Raw genomic sequence first — 15606 nt, forward strand, 5'->3', positions numbered from 1 at the left:
ATCTTTGGATCCTCACTGTCTTCAGGTGATGTCCCAGAGGACTGGAGAATAGCCAATGTTGTTCCTTTGTTTAAGAAGGGTAGAAAGCATAATCCAGGTAACTACAGGCCGGTGAGCCTTACGTTGGAGGGAAATTACTGGAGAGAATTCTTCGAGACAGGATCTACTCCCATTTGGAAGCAAGTGGGCGTATTAGCGAGAGGTAGCACGATTTTCTGAAGGAGAGGCCGTGTCTCATTAACTTGATAGAGTTTTTTGAGGAGGTCACAAAGATGATTTCTGCAGGTAGGGCAGTGGATGTTGTCTATATAGACTTCAGTAAGGCCTTTGACAAGGTCCCTCATGGCAGACTGGTACAAAAGGTGAAGTCAAATGGGATCAGAGATGAGCTGGCAAGATGGATACAGAACTGGCTAGGTAATAGAAGGCAGAGAGTAGCAATGGAAGGGTGCTTTTCTGATTGGAGGGCTGTGACTAGTGGTTTTCCGTAGGGAACCGTGCTGGGACCTTTGCTGTTTGTAGGTATATATAAATGATTTGGAGGAAAATGTAACTGTTTGAATAGTAAGTTTGCGGACGACACAAAGGTTGGTGGAATTGCGGATAGCGATGAGGACTGTCAGAGGATACAGCAGGATTTAGGTTGTTTAGAAACTTGGGCGGCGAGATGGCAGATGGAGTTTAAAACAAAAGAGAAAATGCTGGAAAATCTCAGCAAGTCTGACAGCATCTGTAGAGAGAGAAAAGAGCGAACGTTTCGAGTCCGATGACTCTTTGTCAAAGCAGAGATGGAGTTTAATCCGGACAACTGTGAGGTAATGCATTTTGGAAGGTCTAATACAGGTAAGGATTATACAGTGAATAGTAGAACCCTCAAGAGTATTGACAGTCAGAGAGATCTTAGTGTACAGGTCCACAGGTCACTGAAAGGGGCAACACAGGTGGAGTAGGTAGTCAAGAAGGCATACGGCATGCTTGCCCTTATTGGCCGGGGCATTGAGTATAAAAATTGGCAAGTCATGTTGCAGCAGTAGAGAACCTTAGTTAGGCCACACTTGGAGTATAGTGTTCAATTCTGGTCGCCACACTACCAGAAAGATGTGGAGGCTTTAGAGAGGGTGCAGAAGAGATTAACCAGGATGTTGCCTGGTATGGAGTGCATTAGCTATGAGGAGAGGTTGAATAAACGTGCTTTGTTCTCACTGGAACAAAGGAGGTTGAGGGGCGACCTGATAGAGTTCTACAAAATTATGAGGGGCATAGACAGAATGGATATTCAGAGACTTTTTCCCAGTGTAGAGGGGTCAATTACTAGGGGGCATAGGTTTAAGGTGCGAGGGGCAAGGTTTAGAGGAGATGTACAAGGTAAGTTTTTTTACACAGAGAGTAGTGGGTGCCTGGAACGCGCTGCCGGAGGAGGTGGTGGAAGCAGGGACGATAGTGATGTTTAAGGGACATCTTGACAAATACATGAATTGGATGGGAATAGAGTGATACGGACCATGGAAGTGTAGAAGATTTTAGTTTAGATGGGAAGCATGGTTGGCGCAGGCTTGGAGGGCCGAAGGGCCTGTTCCTGTGCTGTACGTTTCTTTGCTCTTTGTTCTTTGCTGCTTGGAGAGTGTGGCCTACATCACTCACCTTCAGGAAGAGGAGTGGAGAGGTGGACCTCTGGTAGATAATCTTGGAGTGAGGTGAGGGTTTCTGAGAGCTAGTTTGAAAAAAGGTAAACAGCGATGTCGCAGCAAAACCATTAGTGGATGGGCTGCTGAGTAACTGCTCTTAGGGAGGGTGTGGAAATTACTGGAAATTAGAAAAATGTGAAGTTTTAAATGAAATTTAAATTTCTCAAGTGTGTTACGTATTAGAACATAGAACATAGACAAATACAGCACAGAACAGGCCCTTCGACCCTTCGATGTTGTGCCGAACCTTTGTCCTAGATTAATCATAGATTGTCATAGAATTTACAGTGCAGAAGGAGGCCACTCGGCCCATCGAATCTGCACCGGCTCTTGGAAAGCGCACCCTACCCGAGGTCAACACCTCCACCCTATCCCCATAACCTAGTAATCACACCCAACACTAAGGGCAATTTATCATGGTCAATCCACTTAACCTGCACATTTTTGGACTGTGGGAGGAACCCGGAGCACCTGGAAGAAGCCGACGCACACACGGGGAGGATGTACAGACTCCGCACAGGCAGCCGGAATCGAACCTGGGACCCTGGAGCTGTGAAGCAATTGTGCTATCCACAATGCTACCGTACTGCCCTTAAGAACTAATTAATCTACACTCCATTATTCTACCATAATCCTATACAATAGCCGCTTGAAGGGTCCTAATGTTTCCGACTCAACTACTTCCACAGGCAGTGCATTCCATATCCCCTCTACTCTCTGGGTAAAGAACCTACCTCTGACATCCCCCCTATATCTTGTAATGGTTTGTTCCACCCGGGGAAAAAGTCTCTGACTGTCTACTCTATCTATTCCCCTGATCATCTTATAAACCTCTAGTATTAGTCAGATGTATCATTACTAGTAAGGTTGATCAAAGTGGTAATGTTTATTAAGTTAAGGCCAAGTAAAATAAACTAATTTTAAAACAAGTAAACCAAAGCTAAATAAAGTTAACATAAGTGAAGTAAAGTTAAAGCATGGCAGTGTAGCTCGGTGGCATGTAATAATACGTGGGAAGTTGTGGACACTACCAACAACCTGGGTGACCAAATGCGCAGGAAGTGTCACCAGCTACAGAAACTTGAGCTCTCGGTTTTGGATCAGGAGGTTCCTTCAATCAGGAGGTTTCTCCAAGTTTTGGAGATCAAGCGGTGGCTGGAGTCACTTTGGCACATCTGTGAGGCTGAGAGCTTTGTGGATAGCATATTCAGAGAGGTGCTCACACCAAAAAGGTAATGGGTGACTGCCAGGCAGTCCAAGAGAATCAGGCATGAGAAAGAGTACTCTACCTGGGTGCACACCTGCATCCTATTCCCAGAACCTAACCTGTACTAACCTGGACACTGAGGGGTAACTTAACATGGTCAATCCTCTCTAAACCTGCACACCTTTGGACTGTGGGAGGAAACTAGAGCACCCAGAGGAAACCCACGCAGACACAGGAAGAACGTACAAATTCCACATGGACAGTCACCCAAGGCCGGAATTGAACCCAGGTCCCTGGTGCTGAAGCAGCAGTACTAACCAGTATGCCACTGTGCCGCCACTGGTTTTGTTCAAGGGGTTTTGGTTTCCTCCCACAGTCCAAAGATGTCCAGGTTAAGTAGATTAGCCTTGCTAAATTGCCGGAGTGTCTAAAGTTTCGGTGGGGTTATGGGGATAGTGTGGAGGCATGGACCTAGGTAGGGTGCTCCTTCGGAGTGTCAATGCCGACTTGGTGGGCCAAGTGGCTTTCTTCTGCACTTAGATTCTATAGACACTAATTTAAAAAAAAATCAGGTGTTACAAGGACAGTGATAGCAAAAAGCATTTTTCAGTAGTAAAGCCTGTTTAAAAGAAAGAGCAAAAAATCTATTTTAAAAAAGTCGACATATCTTTAAACCACTTGTTAAAAAAGTTGCCTGTTGTTTTTTTTCTAAATCCGCTGTTTAAATGCCTGCCCTCAATGTTTGTTCCCAAGCTGGCAATGTCATAAGGGGACGGGGCAGCACTCCTCCTGCCCAGCGCTGCATCCTGCACAGGGGCGCTGGAGGCCACAGGCTGCTGAAGGGAAAGGAAGGTTTGTTGCATCATTGGAGCGCAGGTAAGTGTGCAGATTTCTCTTTTAAAATCGGTCGCCGCTGGGTCCCCGCCGCTAGCCGGAAGTTACAGGCCATTTTCTCAATTAAACACAACGGTCAATGTAGCGCTAACAATTATACTCAAAGACGAGAGACTAGTACAATAGAGGCTTTATTGCTGTGCGATGCTATTCCTCCATCTGCAGCTGTAGACTAAGGTCTGAGTGACTCACACGCATATTTATACACAAGCTCCCTGTGGGCGGAGCTAGCCGGCAGGGGCTTACCGGAGGAACCTGTATTACAGGTACAGCCATACATCCCCCTACTGCAAGTACACATAACTACAGTGGTTATATCACCACATTCACCCCCTGTAAAAAATGAGTCTGGCGGGGGTGACGTGTAACTATAATACAAAGGATAAGCTATTTACAAGAGGGTCCAAACAAAGAAAACCAAGAGTCCATCCGGTTAGCAGGTTAGAGGTTGAGCCGAATCGGCGGCCGAACGTTCCGTTGTGATCGGCGTAGTTGTGGTGGCGACGCCGGCACAGGCGGTGATGGCAACGATGGTGCAGGTGTTGGCGGTGTTGCTGCTGGCTGCTGGCGGGATGACTCCGAGAGAGAGCCGAAATCTTCCGTGTCCTCCAGTGTGGGCAGGGGGACGAGGGATGGACCTGGTGGAGACGAATAGGGGGGCGCCGTGGAAAAGGAGGTTGGCGCGGGGGGAAAAAGGGGCGTGGGCATGGGATCGGCACCTGAGGGAGCCAGGTCCCGGAGCAAGACTGTGTCGTGGCGGCCGTCGGGGAACTCCACGTAGGCATTCTAAGGGTTGGCGCGGAGAAGGCGTACTTTGTCCACCAGGAGTTCCGCCTTGTGGTGCCGGACATGCCTACGGAGAAGGACTGGGCCCGGAGTCGTGAGCCACGTCGGGAGCGACACCCCAGATGTAGACTTCCTAGGGAAGGCAAAAACACGTTCATGGGGTGTACTGTTAGTTGCGGTGCACAGTAGCGACCGAATGGAATGGAGCACGTCAGGGAGGACCTGCTGCCAGCGAGCGGCTGGGAGGTTCCTGGACCATAGGGCCAGCTGGACAGCCCTCCATACCGTCCCGTTCTCCCTCTCTACCTGCCCATTTCTGCTCAGTTGTAGCTGGTCGTTCTGCTGGAGACGATACCTCTGCTGAGCAGGAAATGACGCAGCTCATAACTCATGAACGAGGATCCCCTGTCACTGTGGATGTAGTTGGGGAAACCGAACAGGGTGAAAATGGAATCCAGGGCCTTGATGACGGTGGCAGACGTCATATCCGGGCATGGGATGGCGAAGGGGAACCTAGAAAATTCATCGACCACACTAAGGATGAAGGTGTTGCGGTCGGTGGAGGGAAGGGACCCTTTGAAGTCCACGCTGAGGCGTTCAAAGGGGCGGGATGCTTTCACCAGGCGCGTGCGATCTGGCCGGTAGAAGTGCGGCTTGCACTCGGCACAGATCTGGCAGTCTCTGGTGACTGTCCGTACTTCCTCGATGGAGTAGGGCAGATTGCGGGCTTTGATTAGATGGTACAAGCGAGTGACCCCCGGATGGCAAAGGCTCTTGTGCAAGGCACGGAGCTGGTTCGCTTGTGCGCTGGCACATGTACCTCGGGAGAGGGCGTCTGGGGGCTCGTTGAGCTTGCTGGGGTGATACAAGATCTCGTAGTTAAAGGTGGAGAGCTCGATTCTCCACCGCAAGATTTTGTCATTCTTGATCTTGCCTCTCTGCGTGTTGTTGAACATGAAGGCTACCGACCGTTGGTCAGTGAGGAGAGTGAATCTCCTGCCAGCAAGGTAATGCCTCCAGTGCCGCACCGCTTCAACAATTGTCTGGGCCTCCTTTTCAACAGAGGAATGCCGAATTTCGGAGGTGTGGAGGGTGCGTGAAACGAATGCCACGGGTCTGCCTGCCTGATTCAGCGTGGCGGCAAGTGCGACACCTGAAGCGTCGCTTTCTACTTGGAAAGGCAGTGTCTCGTCTACTGCATGCATCCCCGCCCTGGCTATGTCAGATCAAATTCGGGTGAAGGCCTGTTGTGCCTCGGCCGAGAGGGGAAAATGTGTGGACTGGATAAGTGGGCGGGCCTTGTCCGCGTATTGTGGGACCCACTGGGCGTAATAAGAAAAGAACCCAAGGCACCGTTTGAGGGCCTTGGGGCAGTGGGGGAGTGGACGCTCCATGAGGGGGCGCATGCGGTCGGGGTCGGGCCCCAGTAGTCCGTTTTGGACTACGTAGCCAAGGATGGCTAAGCGGTCTGTGCGGAACACGCACTTCTCCTTGTTGTATGTGAGATTAAGGAGAGATGCGGTGTGGGGGAATTTAGAAAGGTCGGCATCAAGGTCCTGCTGGTCATGGCCGCAGATGGTGACATTATCGAGGTACGGGAAGGTGGCCGGCAGTCCGTACCGGTTAACCATTCGGTCCATTTCTCATTGAAATACCGAAACTCCATTCGTGACGCCGAAGGGAACCCTAAGAAATTGGTACAGATGACCGTCTGCCTCAAAGGCAGTGTAGGGACGGTCCAATTTACGGATGGGGAGCTGTTGGTAGGCGGATTTCAGGTCAATAGTAGAGAAGACCCGGTACTGTGCAATCTGATTGACCATTTCAGAAATGCTGGGGAGGGGGTACGCTTCGAGCTGCGTGTACCGGTTGATGGTCTGGCTGTAGTCCACGACCATCCTGTGCTTCTCCCTGGTCTTAACCACTACCACCTGGGCTCTCCAAGGGCTGTTGCTGGCCTCGATGATACCCTCCCGAAGCAGCCGCTGGACTTCGGACCTGATGAAGGCCTTGTCCTGGGTGCTGTACCGTCTGCTCCTGGTGGCGACGGGCTTGCAATCTGTGGTCAGATTGGTAAAGAGTGAGGGAGGCTCGACCTTGAGGGTCACGAGGCCGCAAACGGTGAGGGGAGGTTGGGGTCCGCCGAATTTGAGGGTGAGGCTCTGGAGATTGCACTGGAAATCCAGGCCTAGTTAGAGTGACGCGCAGAGGTTGGGGAGAATGTACAGACGGAAACGGTCGAATTCCACGCCCTGTACAGTAAGTTTAACCAGCAGAAACCCCGGATCGGGACAGAGTGGGACCCGGAGGCGAGAGAGATCTGCCGGTTGGCAGGAAGGACCGCAAGGGAATAGCGCCTTACCGTGTCCGGGTGGACGAAGCTCTCGGTGCACCCAGAGTCGATAAGGCAGGAGGCCAAGTGGCCGTTGACCAGCACCGATGTGGAAGAGGGTGCCAGGTTGCGAGGACGGGACTGGTCGAACGTAACGGAGGCGAGTAGCGGGCGATCGGCGGTCGAGTCAGATGAGTCCGACGAGGAGCGGTAGCGACCCGTGTCCCGTGGCCCCATCCCAGGGGAGGGTAAAATGGCGGCGCCCATGAAGCGCACGTTGTGGGGTCGGGACAAAATGGCGGCGCCCATGGAACGCACATGGCGGTGGTGGATGAAGATGGTGGCGCCCATGGAGCGCACATGGCGGGGGCGGTGAAAGATGGCGGCGTCCACTGATCACACGTGGAGTCGGGGGAAGCGGATGGTGGGGCCCATTGAGCGAGCGGCTGAGGCGAGGGGACCAGGGGCGCGATAGCGGCAACCGTCCGGGACTGACACACCGTTGCAAAGTGGCCTTTCTTGCCACAAGCTTTGTAGGCCGCGGTGCGGGCCGGGCAGCACTGGCGGGGGTGCTTCTGCTGACCGCAGAAGTAACAGTGGGGACCCCCAGGGAGCGCAGTGCGGCGGGCAGCGCAGGCAGAGTGCACGGGGGCGGCTGCTGGGGGGGCCGATTGCGGGGTTCACGAGGGGTAGGACGGGTGGGCCTGGGAGGCGGTTTGCGGGGTCCACGAGGGGTCGGACGGGTGGGCCGAGCGGCTAGCAGAGTAAGATCGCGCACTACGGGAGGCGGCCATCATGGAAATCGCCAGAGCATTTGCGGCCGCGAGGTCGGGGGCGGCCCCTTCCAGCAGTCGTTGCTGGATGGGGTCTGATGCAATGCCTGTAACAAAGGCATCACGCATGAGTAAGTCAGAGTGTTCCGTGTCTGTGAAAGCCCGGCTGTCGCAGTCTCGTACCAGAGGTATAAGGGCCCCCCAGAAGTCCTCAATCGACTCACCCAGCTGCTGGACGCGAGTAGAAGGTTGATGCCTCGCAAACAGGGTTTTTGCCGACTGTGCATAGTTCTCCTTGAGCAGTTCCATAGCTGCGGTGTAGTCGGTCGCATCTCGAATTAGCGGAAAGACACTGGAGCTAAGTCTGGAGTACAGGAGTTGCTTTTTCTGAGCCTCCGTCGGGGGAGGGTCCGCTGAAGAGATGTAGGCCTCAAAGACTGCAAGCCAGTGAACAAAGTCTTTTCTGGCGTGAAGCGACTGCGGATCCAGTTGCAGACGGTCAGGCTTGATTCTGATGTCCATGGTGAACGGAAAATCACACAGCAATAAATTGTAGCGCTAACAATTATACTCAAAGACGAGAGAGTAGTACAATAGAGGCTTTATTGCTGTGCGATGCTATTCCTCCATCTGCAACTGTAAACTAAGGTCTGAGTGACTCACACACATATTTATACACAAGCTCCCTGTGGGCGGAGCTAGCCGGCAGGGGCTTACCGGAGGAACCTGCATTACAGGTACAGCCATACATCCCCCTACTGCAAGTACACATAACTACAGAGGTTATATCACCACAGTCAATAAAATATATTTTTTCACATGAACTCAATGATTCTGTCTATTTGTAAAGGGGAGGGAAGGGAAGAGAGGGAAGGGGGGGAGGAATGTGTCAAAGATAATAAGCTCTGAAGCATTCTGATAAATTGTATTAGTTATCTGGTGAATGCAGGTCCTGGCAGCATTCTGTGAAATGTTACATATGTCACTAATGCTGTCGTGAGTGTGAGCAGTGCAGCAGTTCACGCTTGGCTTCAGGTCTTCAACATTTCACAAAGGCATCCATTGCTCCCTTGCTGAAGCACAGTCTCCTGGCACACATCTGCTCTGGTATCATTTTATATGATGTTCTTTGCCTGTACACTCTTAGGGTTGGGTAATTGATCCGCTTCCTCGCCAGGCGGTGATGATGCCTGTACTCTTGGATTGGACTCATCAGCCACGCAGGGACCCATAGAACCCGTGGCCAGTAACACTGGGTATCTTAGCTGGACAATCACTGCATTCTATCCATTATAGTTCCTTCAGTTCCGGGTTCGATTCCCGGCCATCGCAGTAACAAATTGGACTTGGGGCAGCATGGTAGCATTGTGGATAGCACAATTGCTTCACAGCTCCAGGGTCCCAGGTTCGATTCCGGCTTGGGTCACTGTCTGTGCGGAGTCTACACATCCTCCCCGTGTCTGCGTGGGTTTCCTTCGGGTGCTCCGGTTTCCTCCCACAGTCCAAAGATGTGCAGGTTAGGTGGATTGGCCATGATAAATTGCCCTTAGTGTCCATAATTGCCCTTAGTGTTGGGTGGGGTTACTGGGTTATGGGGATAGGGTGGAGGTGTTGACCTTGGGTCGTGTGCTCTTTCCAAGAGTCGGTGCAGACTCAATGGGCCGAATGGCCTCCTTCTGCACTGTAAATTCTATGATTCAATGGAATTAACATCCTCCTGACCAACCAAAGTTTAAAAAAATCCTTCTTTCACTTTCTGTGACTTCAAATTTACTTTATGCAGTAAAGTACCATTTTGTTTTAAATTTTTTAAATAAATTTGGCGGTACCCAATTCATTTTTTCCAATTAAGAGGCAATTTAGCAGGCCAATCCACCTACCCTGCACATCTTTGGGTTGTGGGGGTAAAACCCACACAAACAGCAGAGAATGTGAATAAAATACCATTTTAATGTAATTAACAGCCTCACAATAAATCAAAGTTTTAACAAAACAAAAAGATATCTTCCTTTCATTTTATTTGTATTTTAAACATGTTTATAAACACTAAACACTAATAACATAAAATATCAACCTGTCAAAAAAATGTCTCCAGATGTCTCCTTCCTCTGCTGGACTGAAAATTTTCAGTGTGAATAAAAAGGTGTCAAAACTCACCTAAAATCCGAGTAAGTGGCCCAAGTTAGTACCTGGATGTTTTATTCAACTGCTCCAACTTCAGACTGTCAAAAGAAAACTGGCTGGGAGTTTGAATGCTGCGCGTTCTAGCGTGCATGCCTCTGCGGCCACACCTCCGAGTCATCACGCTGTGCATGTGTGGCGCACCAGCAACTTAGGTCACTTGCTAGAGACTATGTTATGGGCCATTATATTTTATTGTGTGAAATTTGTAAGTTGAGGTAATTTTATGTCATTGTTCAGCTGATAAAATTTAAATGTTAACTGGTTTCAAAGTTTGCTATTTGCAAAATTATTTTTGTTAATAAATGTTTCTGATTAAACTTTACAAGCTTCTACAAATGTCTTACTGAAACAACAAAATATTTAATTGTGCAATAATATGAATAATTGTACTTTCTCCTCCTGTCTGTGTGGGTTTCCTCCAGATACTTTGGTTTCCTCCTACAGTCTAAAGATGTGCAGGTTAGGTGGATTTGCCTTGCTAAATTGTCCCTTAATGTCCAAAGGTTCAGTGGGGTTATGGGGATAGGGCGGGGGCGGGGGCCTGGGCAGGGTGCTCTTTTGGAGTGTCAGTGCAGACTCAATGGGCCGAATGGCTTTTTTCTGCACTGCAGTGATTCTATAAACACAAATCAAAGAAAATCAGACGTTACAAGGACAGTGAAAGCAAAAGACCCTGGGGCGCTTTTAAAATCTCATAACCATAATCTAAATTAAAATATTCAAACATTTTTAAGCATGCCACACATAAAGTTATATAATAATATAGTGCAGGTTTAAATAGCTTCACAGATTTAAAATAAATAACAAAACCTATGTTCACTTATAAATAATAATCACCTTTAATCATAAAATAAAATTAAAAATTATTTTAAAAGACCAATAAAAACAGGAATGCCTGTATAAAAGAAAGAGCAAAAGAAAACTGTTTAAAAAAGTTCTCCATTGCTCTGAAAAATTTGTCATGTTTTTCCCTGTTGTAGAATCACAGAATCCTTACAGTGCAGAAGGAGGTCATTCGGCCCATTGAGTCTGCACTGACCTTCCAAATAGCACCTTATCTATCCCTGTAACCCCACTAACTTTTGCCACTAAGGGGCAATTTAGCATGGCCAATCCATCTAGCTTGCACATCTTTGGGCTCTAGGAGGAAACCGGAGCATCCGGAGAAAACCCACGTAGGTACGGGGGGAACGTGCAGACTCCACACCGGGGCTGGAATTGAACCCTGGCACTGTGAGGCACATCTTTGGTCTGTGGGAGGAAGGCGGAGCAATTGGACGAAACCCAGGCAGACACGGGGAGAATGTGCAAACTGTACACGGACAATCACCCAAGGTCGGAATCGAACCCGGGTCCCTGCGGCTGTGTGGCAGTAGTGCTAACCACTGTGCCACTCTGCCGCACTTGTTGTCCATAAAGTCTTCAAAATAAACCTGCAATTTAACTGCCTGCCTTCAATGGACGTTCCTGTAGCTGCTGCATGAAAAGGGGTGTGGCTACATCAAAACTGTGCTGCACTGGAGCCAGCACAGGCTGTACCACCAGAGGTCCAAGGCTGCCGCTGAAACAAAAAGGTTTGCGCGATTTGTGAGCACAGGTAAGTGCGCAGTTTTCTCTTCCAGTATTGGCAGGCCACGGCTTTCCACAGATACTTGGAAGTTAACAGCCGTTAGAATCTCTTATAAAGGATGTGATAACTGCACATTTTGAAAAGAATGATAAAATTGGGCAGAGAAAACATGGATATATGAGAGGGAAATCATCTCTGACAAACATGGAATCCGGTATCTTTGGATTTTCAGTAGACTTTTGATAAGGTTCCACACAGAAGGTTAACAAATTAGAGTGCATGGGACTGGGGGAAATATATTAATATGGATTGAGAATTGATTAACAGAGAGAAAGCAGAGAACGGGAATAAATGGATCATTCTCAGGGCGACAGGCTGTTGCTCGGTCCACAGCTGTTCTCAATCTATATAAATGGATTGATGTGGGACCAATTGTAATATTTCCAGAAATAGGAAGACAAATGGTATGTTGGCTTTCATCATGAGGGGATTTGAGTGCAGGAATAAAGGGCCAGGATTCTCCATTTCAGAGAATATGTCCAACGCAGAATTTGTGGACTTTCACGACAGGAAAACTGGCACCACACCTGGACTGATTCCGCTACCATTAAGGGGCTAGCACAGGTGCCATGTGGAACACAATCAATTCTAATAACAATAATAATCTTTATTATTGTCACAGGTAGGCTTATATTAACAGTGCAATGAATTTACTGTGAAAATCCCCACTCTGGCGCCTGTTTGGGTACACAGAGGGAGAATTCAGAATGTCCAATTCACCTCACAAGCACGTTTTCGGGACTTGTGGGAGGAAACTGGAGCGCCCTGAGTAAGCCCACACGGACACGGAGAATGGGCCATGTGCATCGCAAACTGTTTGGCTTCTGGTATTGTTTTCATTTTCGGTCACTCCTGCTATTCACCAGCCTCGATTCGCTTGAACGTGAGTGTAACGCGGCCGGAAAATCGCGCACACAGAAACTTTTTTAGCACTAGGGAAATTAACTCAGAGATCGGGCTGCCATTTTGAAAGTTTCCCCGACCTCTAAGTGGGCCTTTGGGTCCCCCACAACCCCTACTCATGGACAATGTCACCCCCACACACTTGGGCACACATGGGCACTACCCCACACCCACCAAGTGAGGACAGACACGCTGCTATGGGATGCCTGGGCACCCACTCTTCAGGCCCTCCCAAGCGCACTCTCAGCACCCTTCCCTTCCAGGACCCCCACCCCTCAGCCCCCCAACATCCCGGTGGCCCCTACCTACCTGCCCTGCACACCCCCTCCCTTCAAACCCCACTTCCACCCACCTTTCATGGGAATGGCCCCGTCACCTTCTGATCCTTGCACTGCCACCCTGGCACCCAGGCAGTGCTGCAGTCAGCATGGCAGTGCCATTTGGGCACCTTAGTAGTGCCAGGGTGGTAGTCCCAAGGTGCCAGCTAGGCACTGCCAAGGTGGCCACGTTCCAGCGGGAGAGCCAGGAGGCCACCCTGCACTTACCCTGACCACCAATGGGTCTCTAATGACTCGGGAGATTCCCTGGGTGCCGGTCCGCCTGGTCCACGTTTGTGTGGAGCATTCTTAACTGAGGTTTAAGCCGACCGACTGGGATTTTCCTTTTTAAAATCTGGGTGTCCGTTTCTGGAACAGGGTCCATGGAGTTGGGATCCAAAGCTGAATCAGCGGCCAGTTTCCTGACCCAGAACTGAAAATAGGGGCCACGGATTCAGAACATTTATCCACATTTAACTTAACTATTATTTCTCTCGTCAAAAAGATAATTATTGTCGAGTCCCGCGTCATAACTTGCAGATTTGAGAACAATTGCAAAAATAAGGGCAGCACGGTAGGACAGTGGTTAGCGCAGTTGTTTCACAGCTCCAAGGTCCCAGGTTCGAATCCCAGCTTGGGTCACTATCTGTGTGGAGTCTGCATATTCTCTCCGTGTCTGCATGGGTTTCCCCTGGGTGCTCCGGTTTCCTCCCACAGTCCAAAGATGTGCAGGTTAGGTGGATTGGCCATGCTAAATTGCCCTCAGTGTCCAAAAAGCTGAGGTGGGGTTACTGGGTTACGGGGATAGGGTGGAGGTGTAGGCTTAGGTAGGGTGCTATTTCCAAGGGCCAGTGCAGACTCGATGGGACAAATGGCCTCCTTCTGAAACGTTAATTCTATGAAAAGCCTCTGCTAACTCTTTTTTAAATTTAGTGTACCCAATTTATTTTTTTACAATTAAGGGGCAATTTAGCGTGGCCAATCCACCTACTCTCCACATCTTCGGGTTATGGGGGTGAAACCCCCACAAACTTGGGGAGAATGGCAAACTCCATATGGACAGTGACCCAGAGCTGGGATCGAACCTGGGACCTTGGCGCCATGAGGCAGCAATGCTAACCAAGCCTCTGTTAACTCTTCTGACTTTTATTTAACAGCCTGCTCTGTTTTTCATCTCCCACTCCTTTCCATATTCCATGTAGCTTTCTTTCATATTGGAAACCTGAATAATTTCCCTTCATTTTAAATTGCAGTTTTCATTTGAATTTTCCAGGTATCACGTGCCCGAATCTTCCTGACTCTGGATCATCGGAGATGGTACGTATATTGGGAGATGTGGGTCAGAGCTGTATGTATGTTCTGCTACTATATCTGTGTGGGAATTTCCCATGAAGTGGGCTGATTACCTGCTGGCCATCGGCAAATATCTCTAACCCTGAGTTTAGGACTGGGAAACTTGGGCCAGACACATGCATCTTACCTGGATACTCACCAGGAAATGTTAGACAGTTTAAAACCTGGTCTAAATTTGGGGAACTCCTCAACCAAAACACCTCAACCACCCAACTATACCCAATTACTCAACTTCCTACCCTGACAAGTCAATTGCCTCCTAACCATTCAACTACCCCTGAACATTACATGATTAACCCCCATCCTGACCTAACTACCCATGAATGCTACCTGATTGCTATCTCGAACCACCTGACTATCCTCAACTCAATCCGATTAGTATCCAGACAACCGATTGCCCCTACTGACCACCCAAGTCATAAGAGCTCTGTTTCTTTCTCCACAGATGCCGCCAGACCTGTTGGGTTTTTCTAGCATATCCTGTTTTTATTAGTTTAGTGCTATACCAGTCTCATGTTCGAAGATTTCCCAATGCTGATCAATTGAGCTGTTTGGTAAATCTTCTGCGGTTTTCTCTTTAAAAAACATTGTTTGTTTTCAGAATGTTGATGATGCTGGCAAGAATGCAAAGCATAGCGAATCTAATCAGTTACAAAGCAAACATGCACCTGATTAATGTTTGGAGAAATGTTTAAAATTGTGCTTTTCGGTCTCTCTTTGAAACTTATGCAAATGTTGATAGATTTAACATTTAATAATTTTCATTTCAAACTATTTGTTCTGTGTACATCATTCGATTAGAAAGTAATGAATTTTAATGTTCAGCGGTTAGAAATTAGAACCCGTTTCTTGGCTCTGTTAGTTATATTAGCTGGTGATTGCTCATCCACATGAAAATCATATCCACATTTGTAGAATTAGTAGCAGAAACTCGATTAGCTTTCTGCAGCACAAGCGCCATGTGGATGGATAACTTCAATAAAATTTCAAATGCACTGCACTAAGTCATAGCAACTCAAGAATACCTACTTCTCCTGTGCTTAACCCGTACTTGGATATCCCAAGCAGAAAACAATACCAATCGCGTTCCTCTCAGATTTGTGATCTACTGGATTTTCTGTTGTGGGGAAACTTTATTCCTTCCTGGTAGTTAGCCATTCTGAAAAGCAAGTGGGTGAGCAGACGTTTTGCTGGTGTTTCAAATTTATAGTCAGGTGCCCCATTCTTCAGGCATAAGAGGTGTATAGCAGCATGTAGATGACTACTTGACTCCTCAGAAGCATCCCCATGCTTCCATACAATTTCTATTTGGATGGAGAACAAAAAGACTTTTCTGTGGTGAAGTGTTAAAGATGGGGTTGAAGGGAACCTCTGTACAATTGTCAATTCTGCATATGTGCAGGTGCTTACGGCTTTTATGGCAGCAACTGTGACATTATGTATAATGTCTAGCACATTAAGGGTTAATGTAATACTCTCACCAACCACTAGATGGAGCTGGGGAGCAGAACTATAAAAAAGAATGCCTCTCAGGCTTCTGGG

This window comes from Scyliorhinus canicula, chromosome 7 (assembly GCF_902713615.1).
Source record: "Scyliorhinus canicula chromosome 7, sScyCan1.1, whole genome shotgun sequence".
Classification (NCBI taxonomy): domain Eukaryota; kingdom Metazoa; phylum Chordata; class Chondrichthyes; order Carcharhiniformes; family Scyliorhinidae; genus Scyliorhinus; species Scyliorhinus canicula.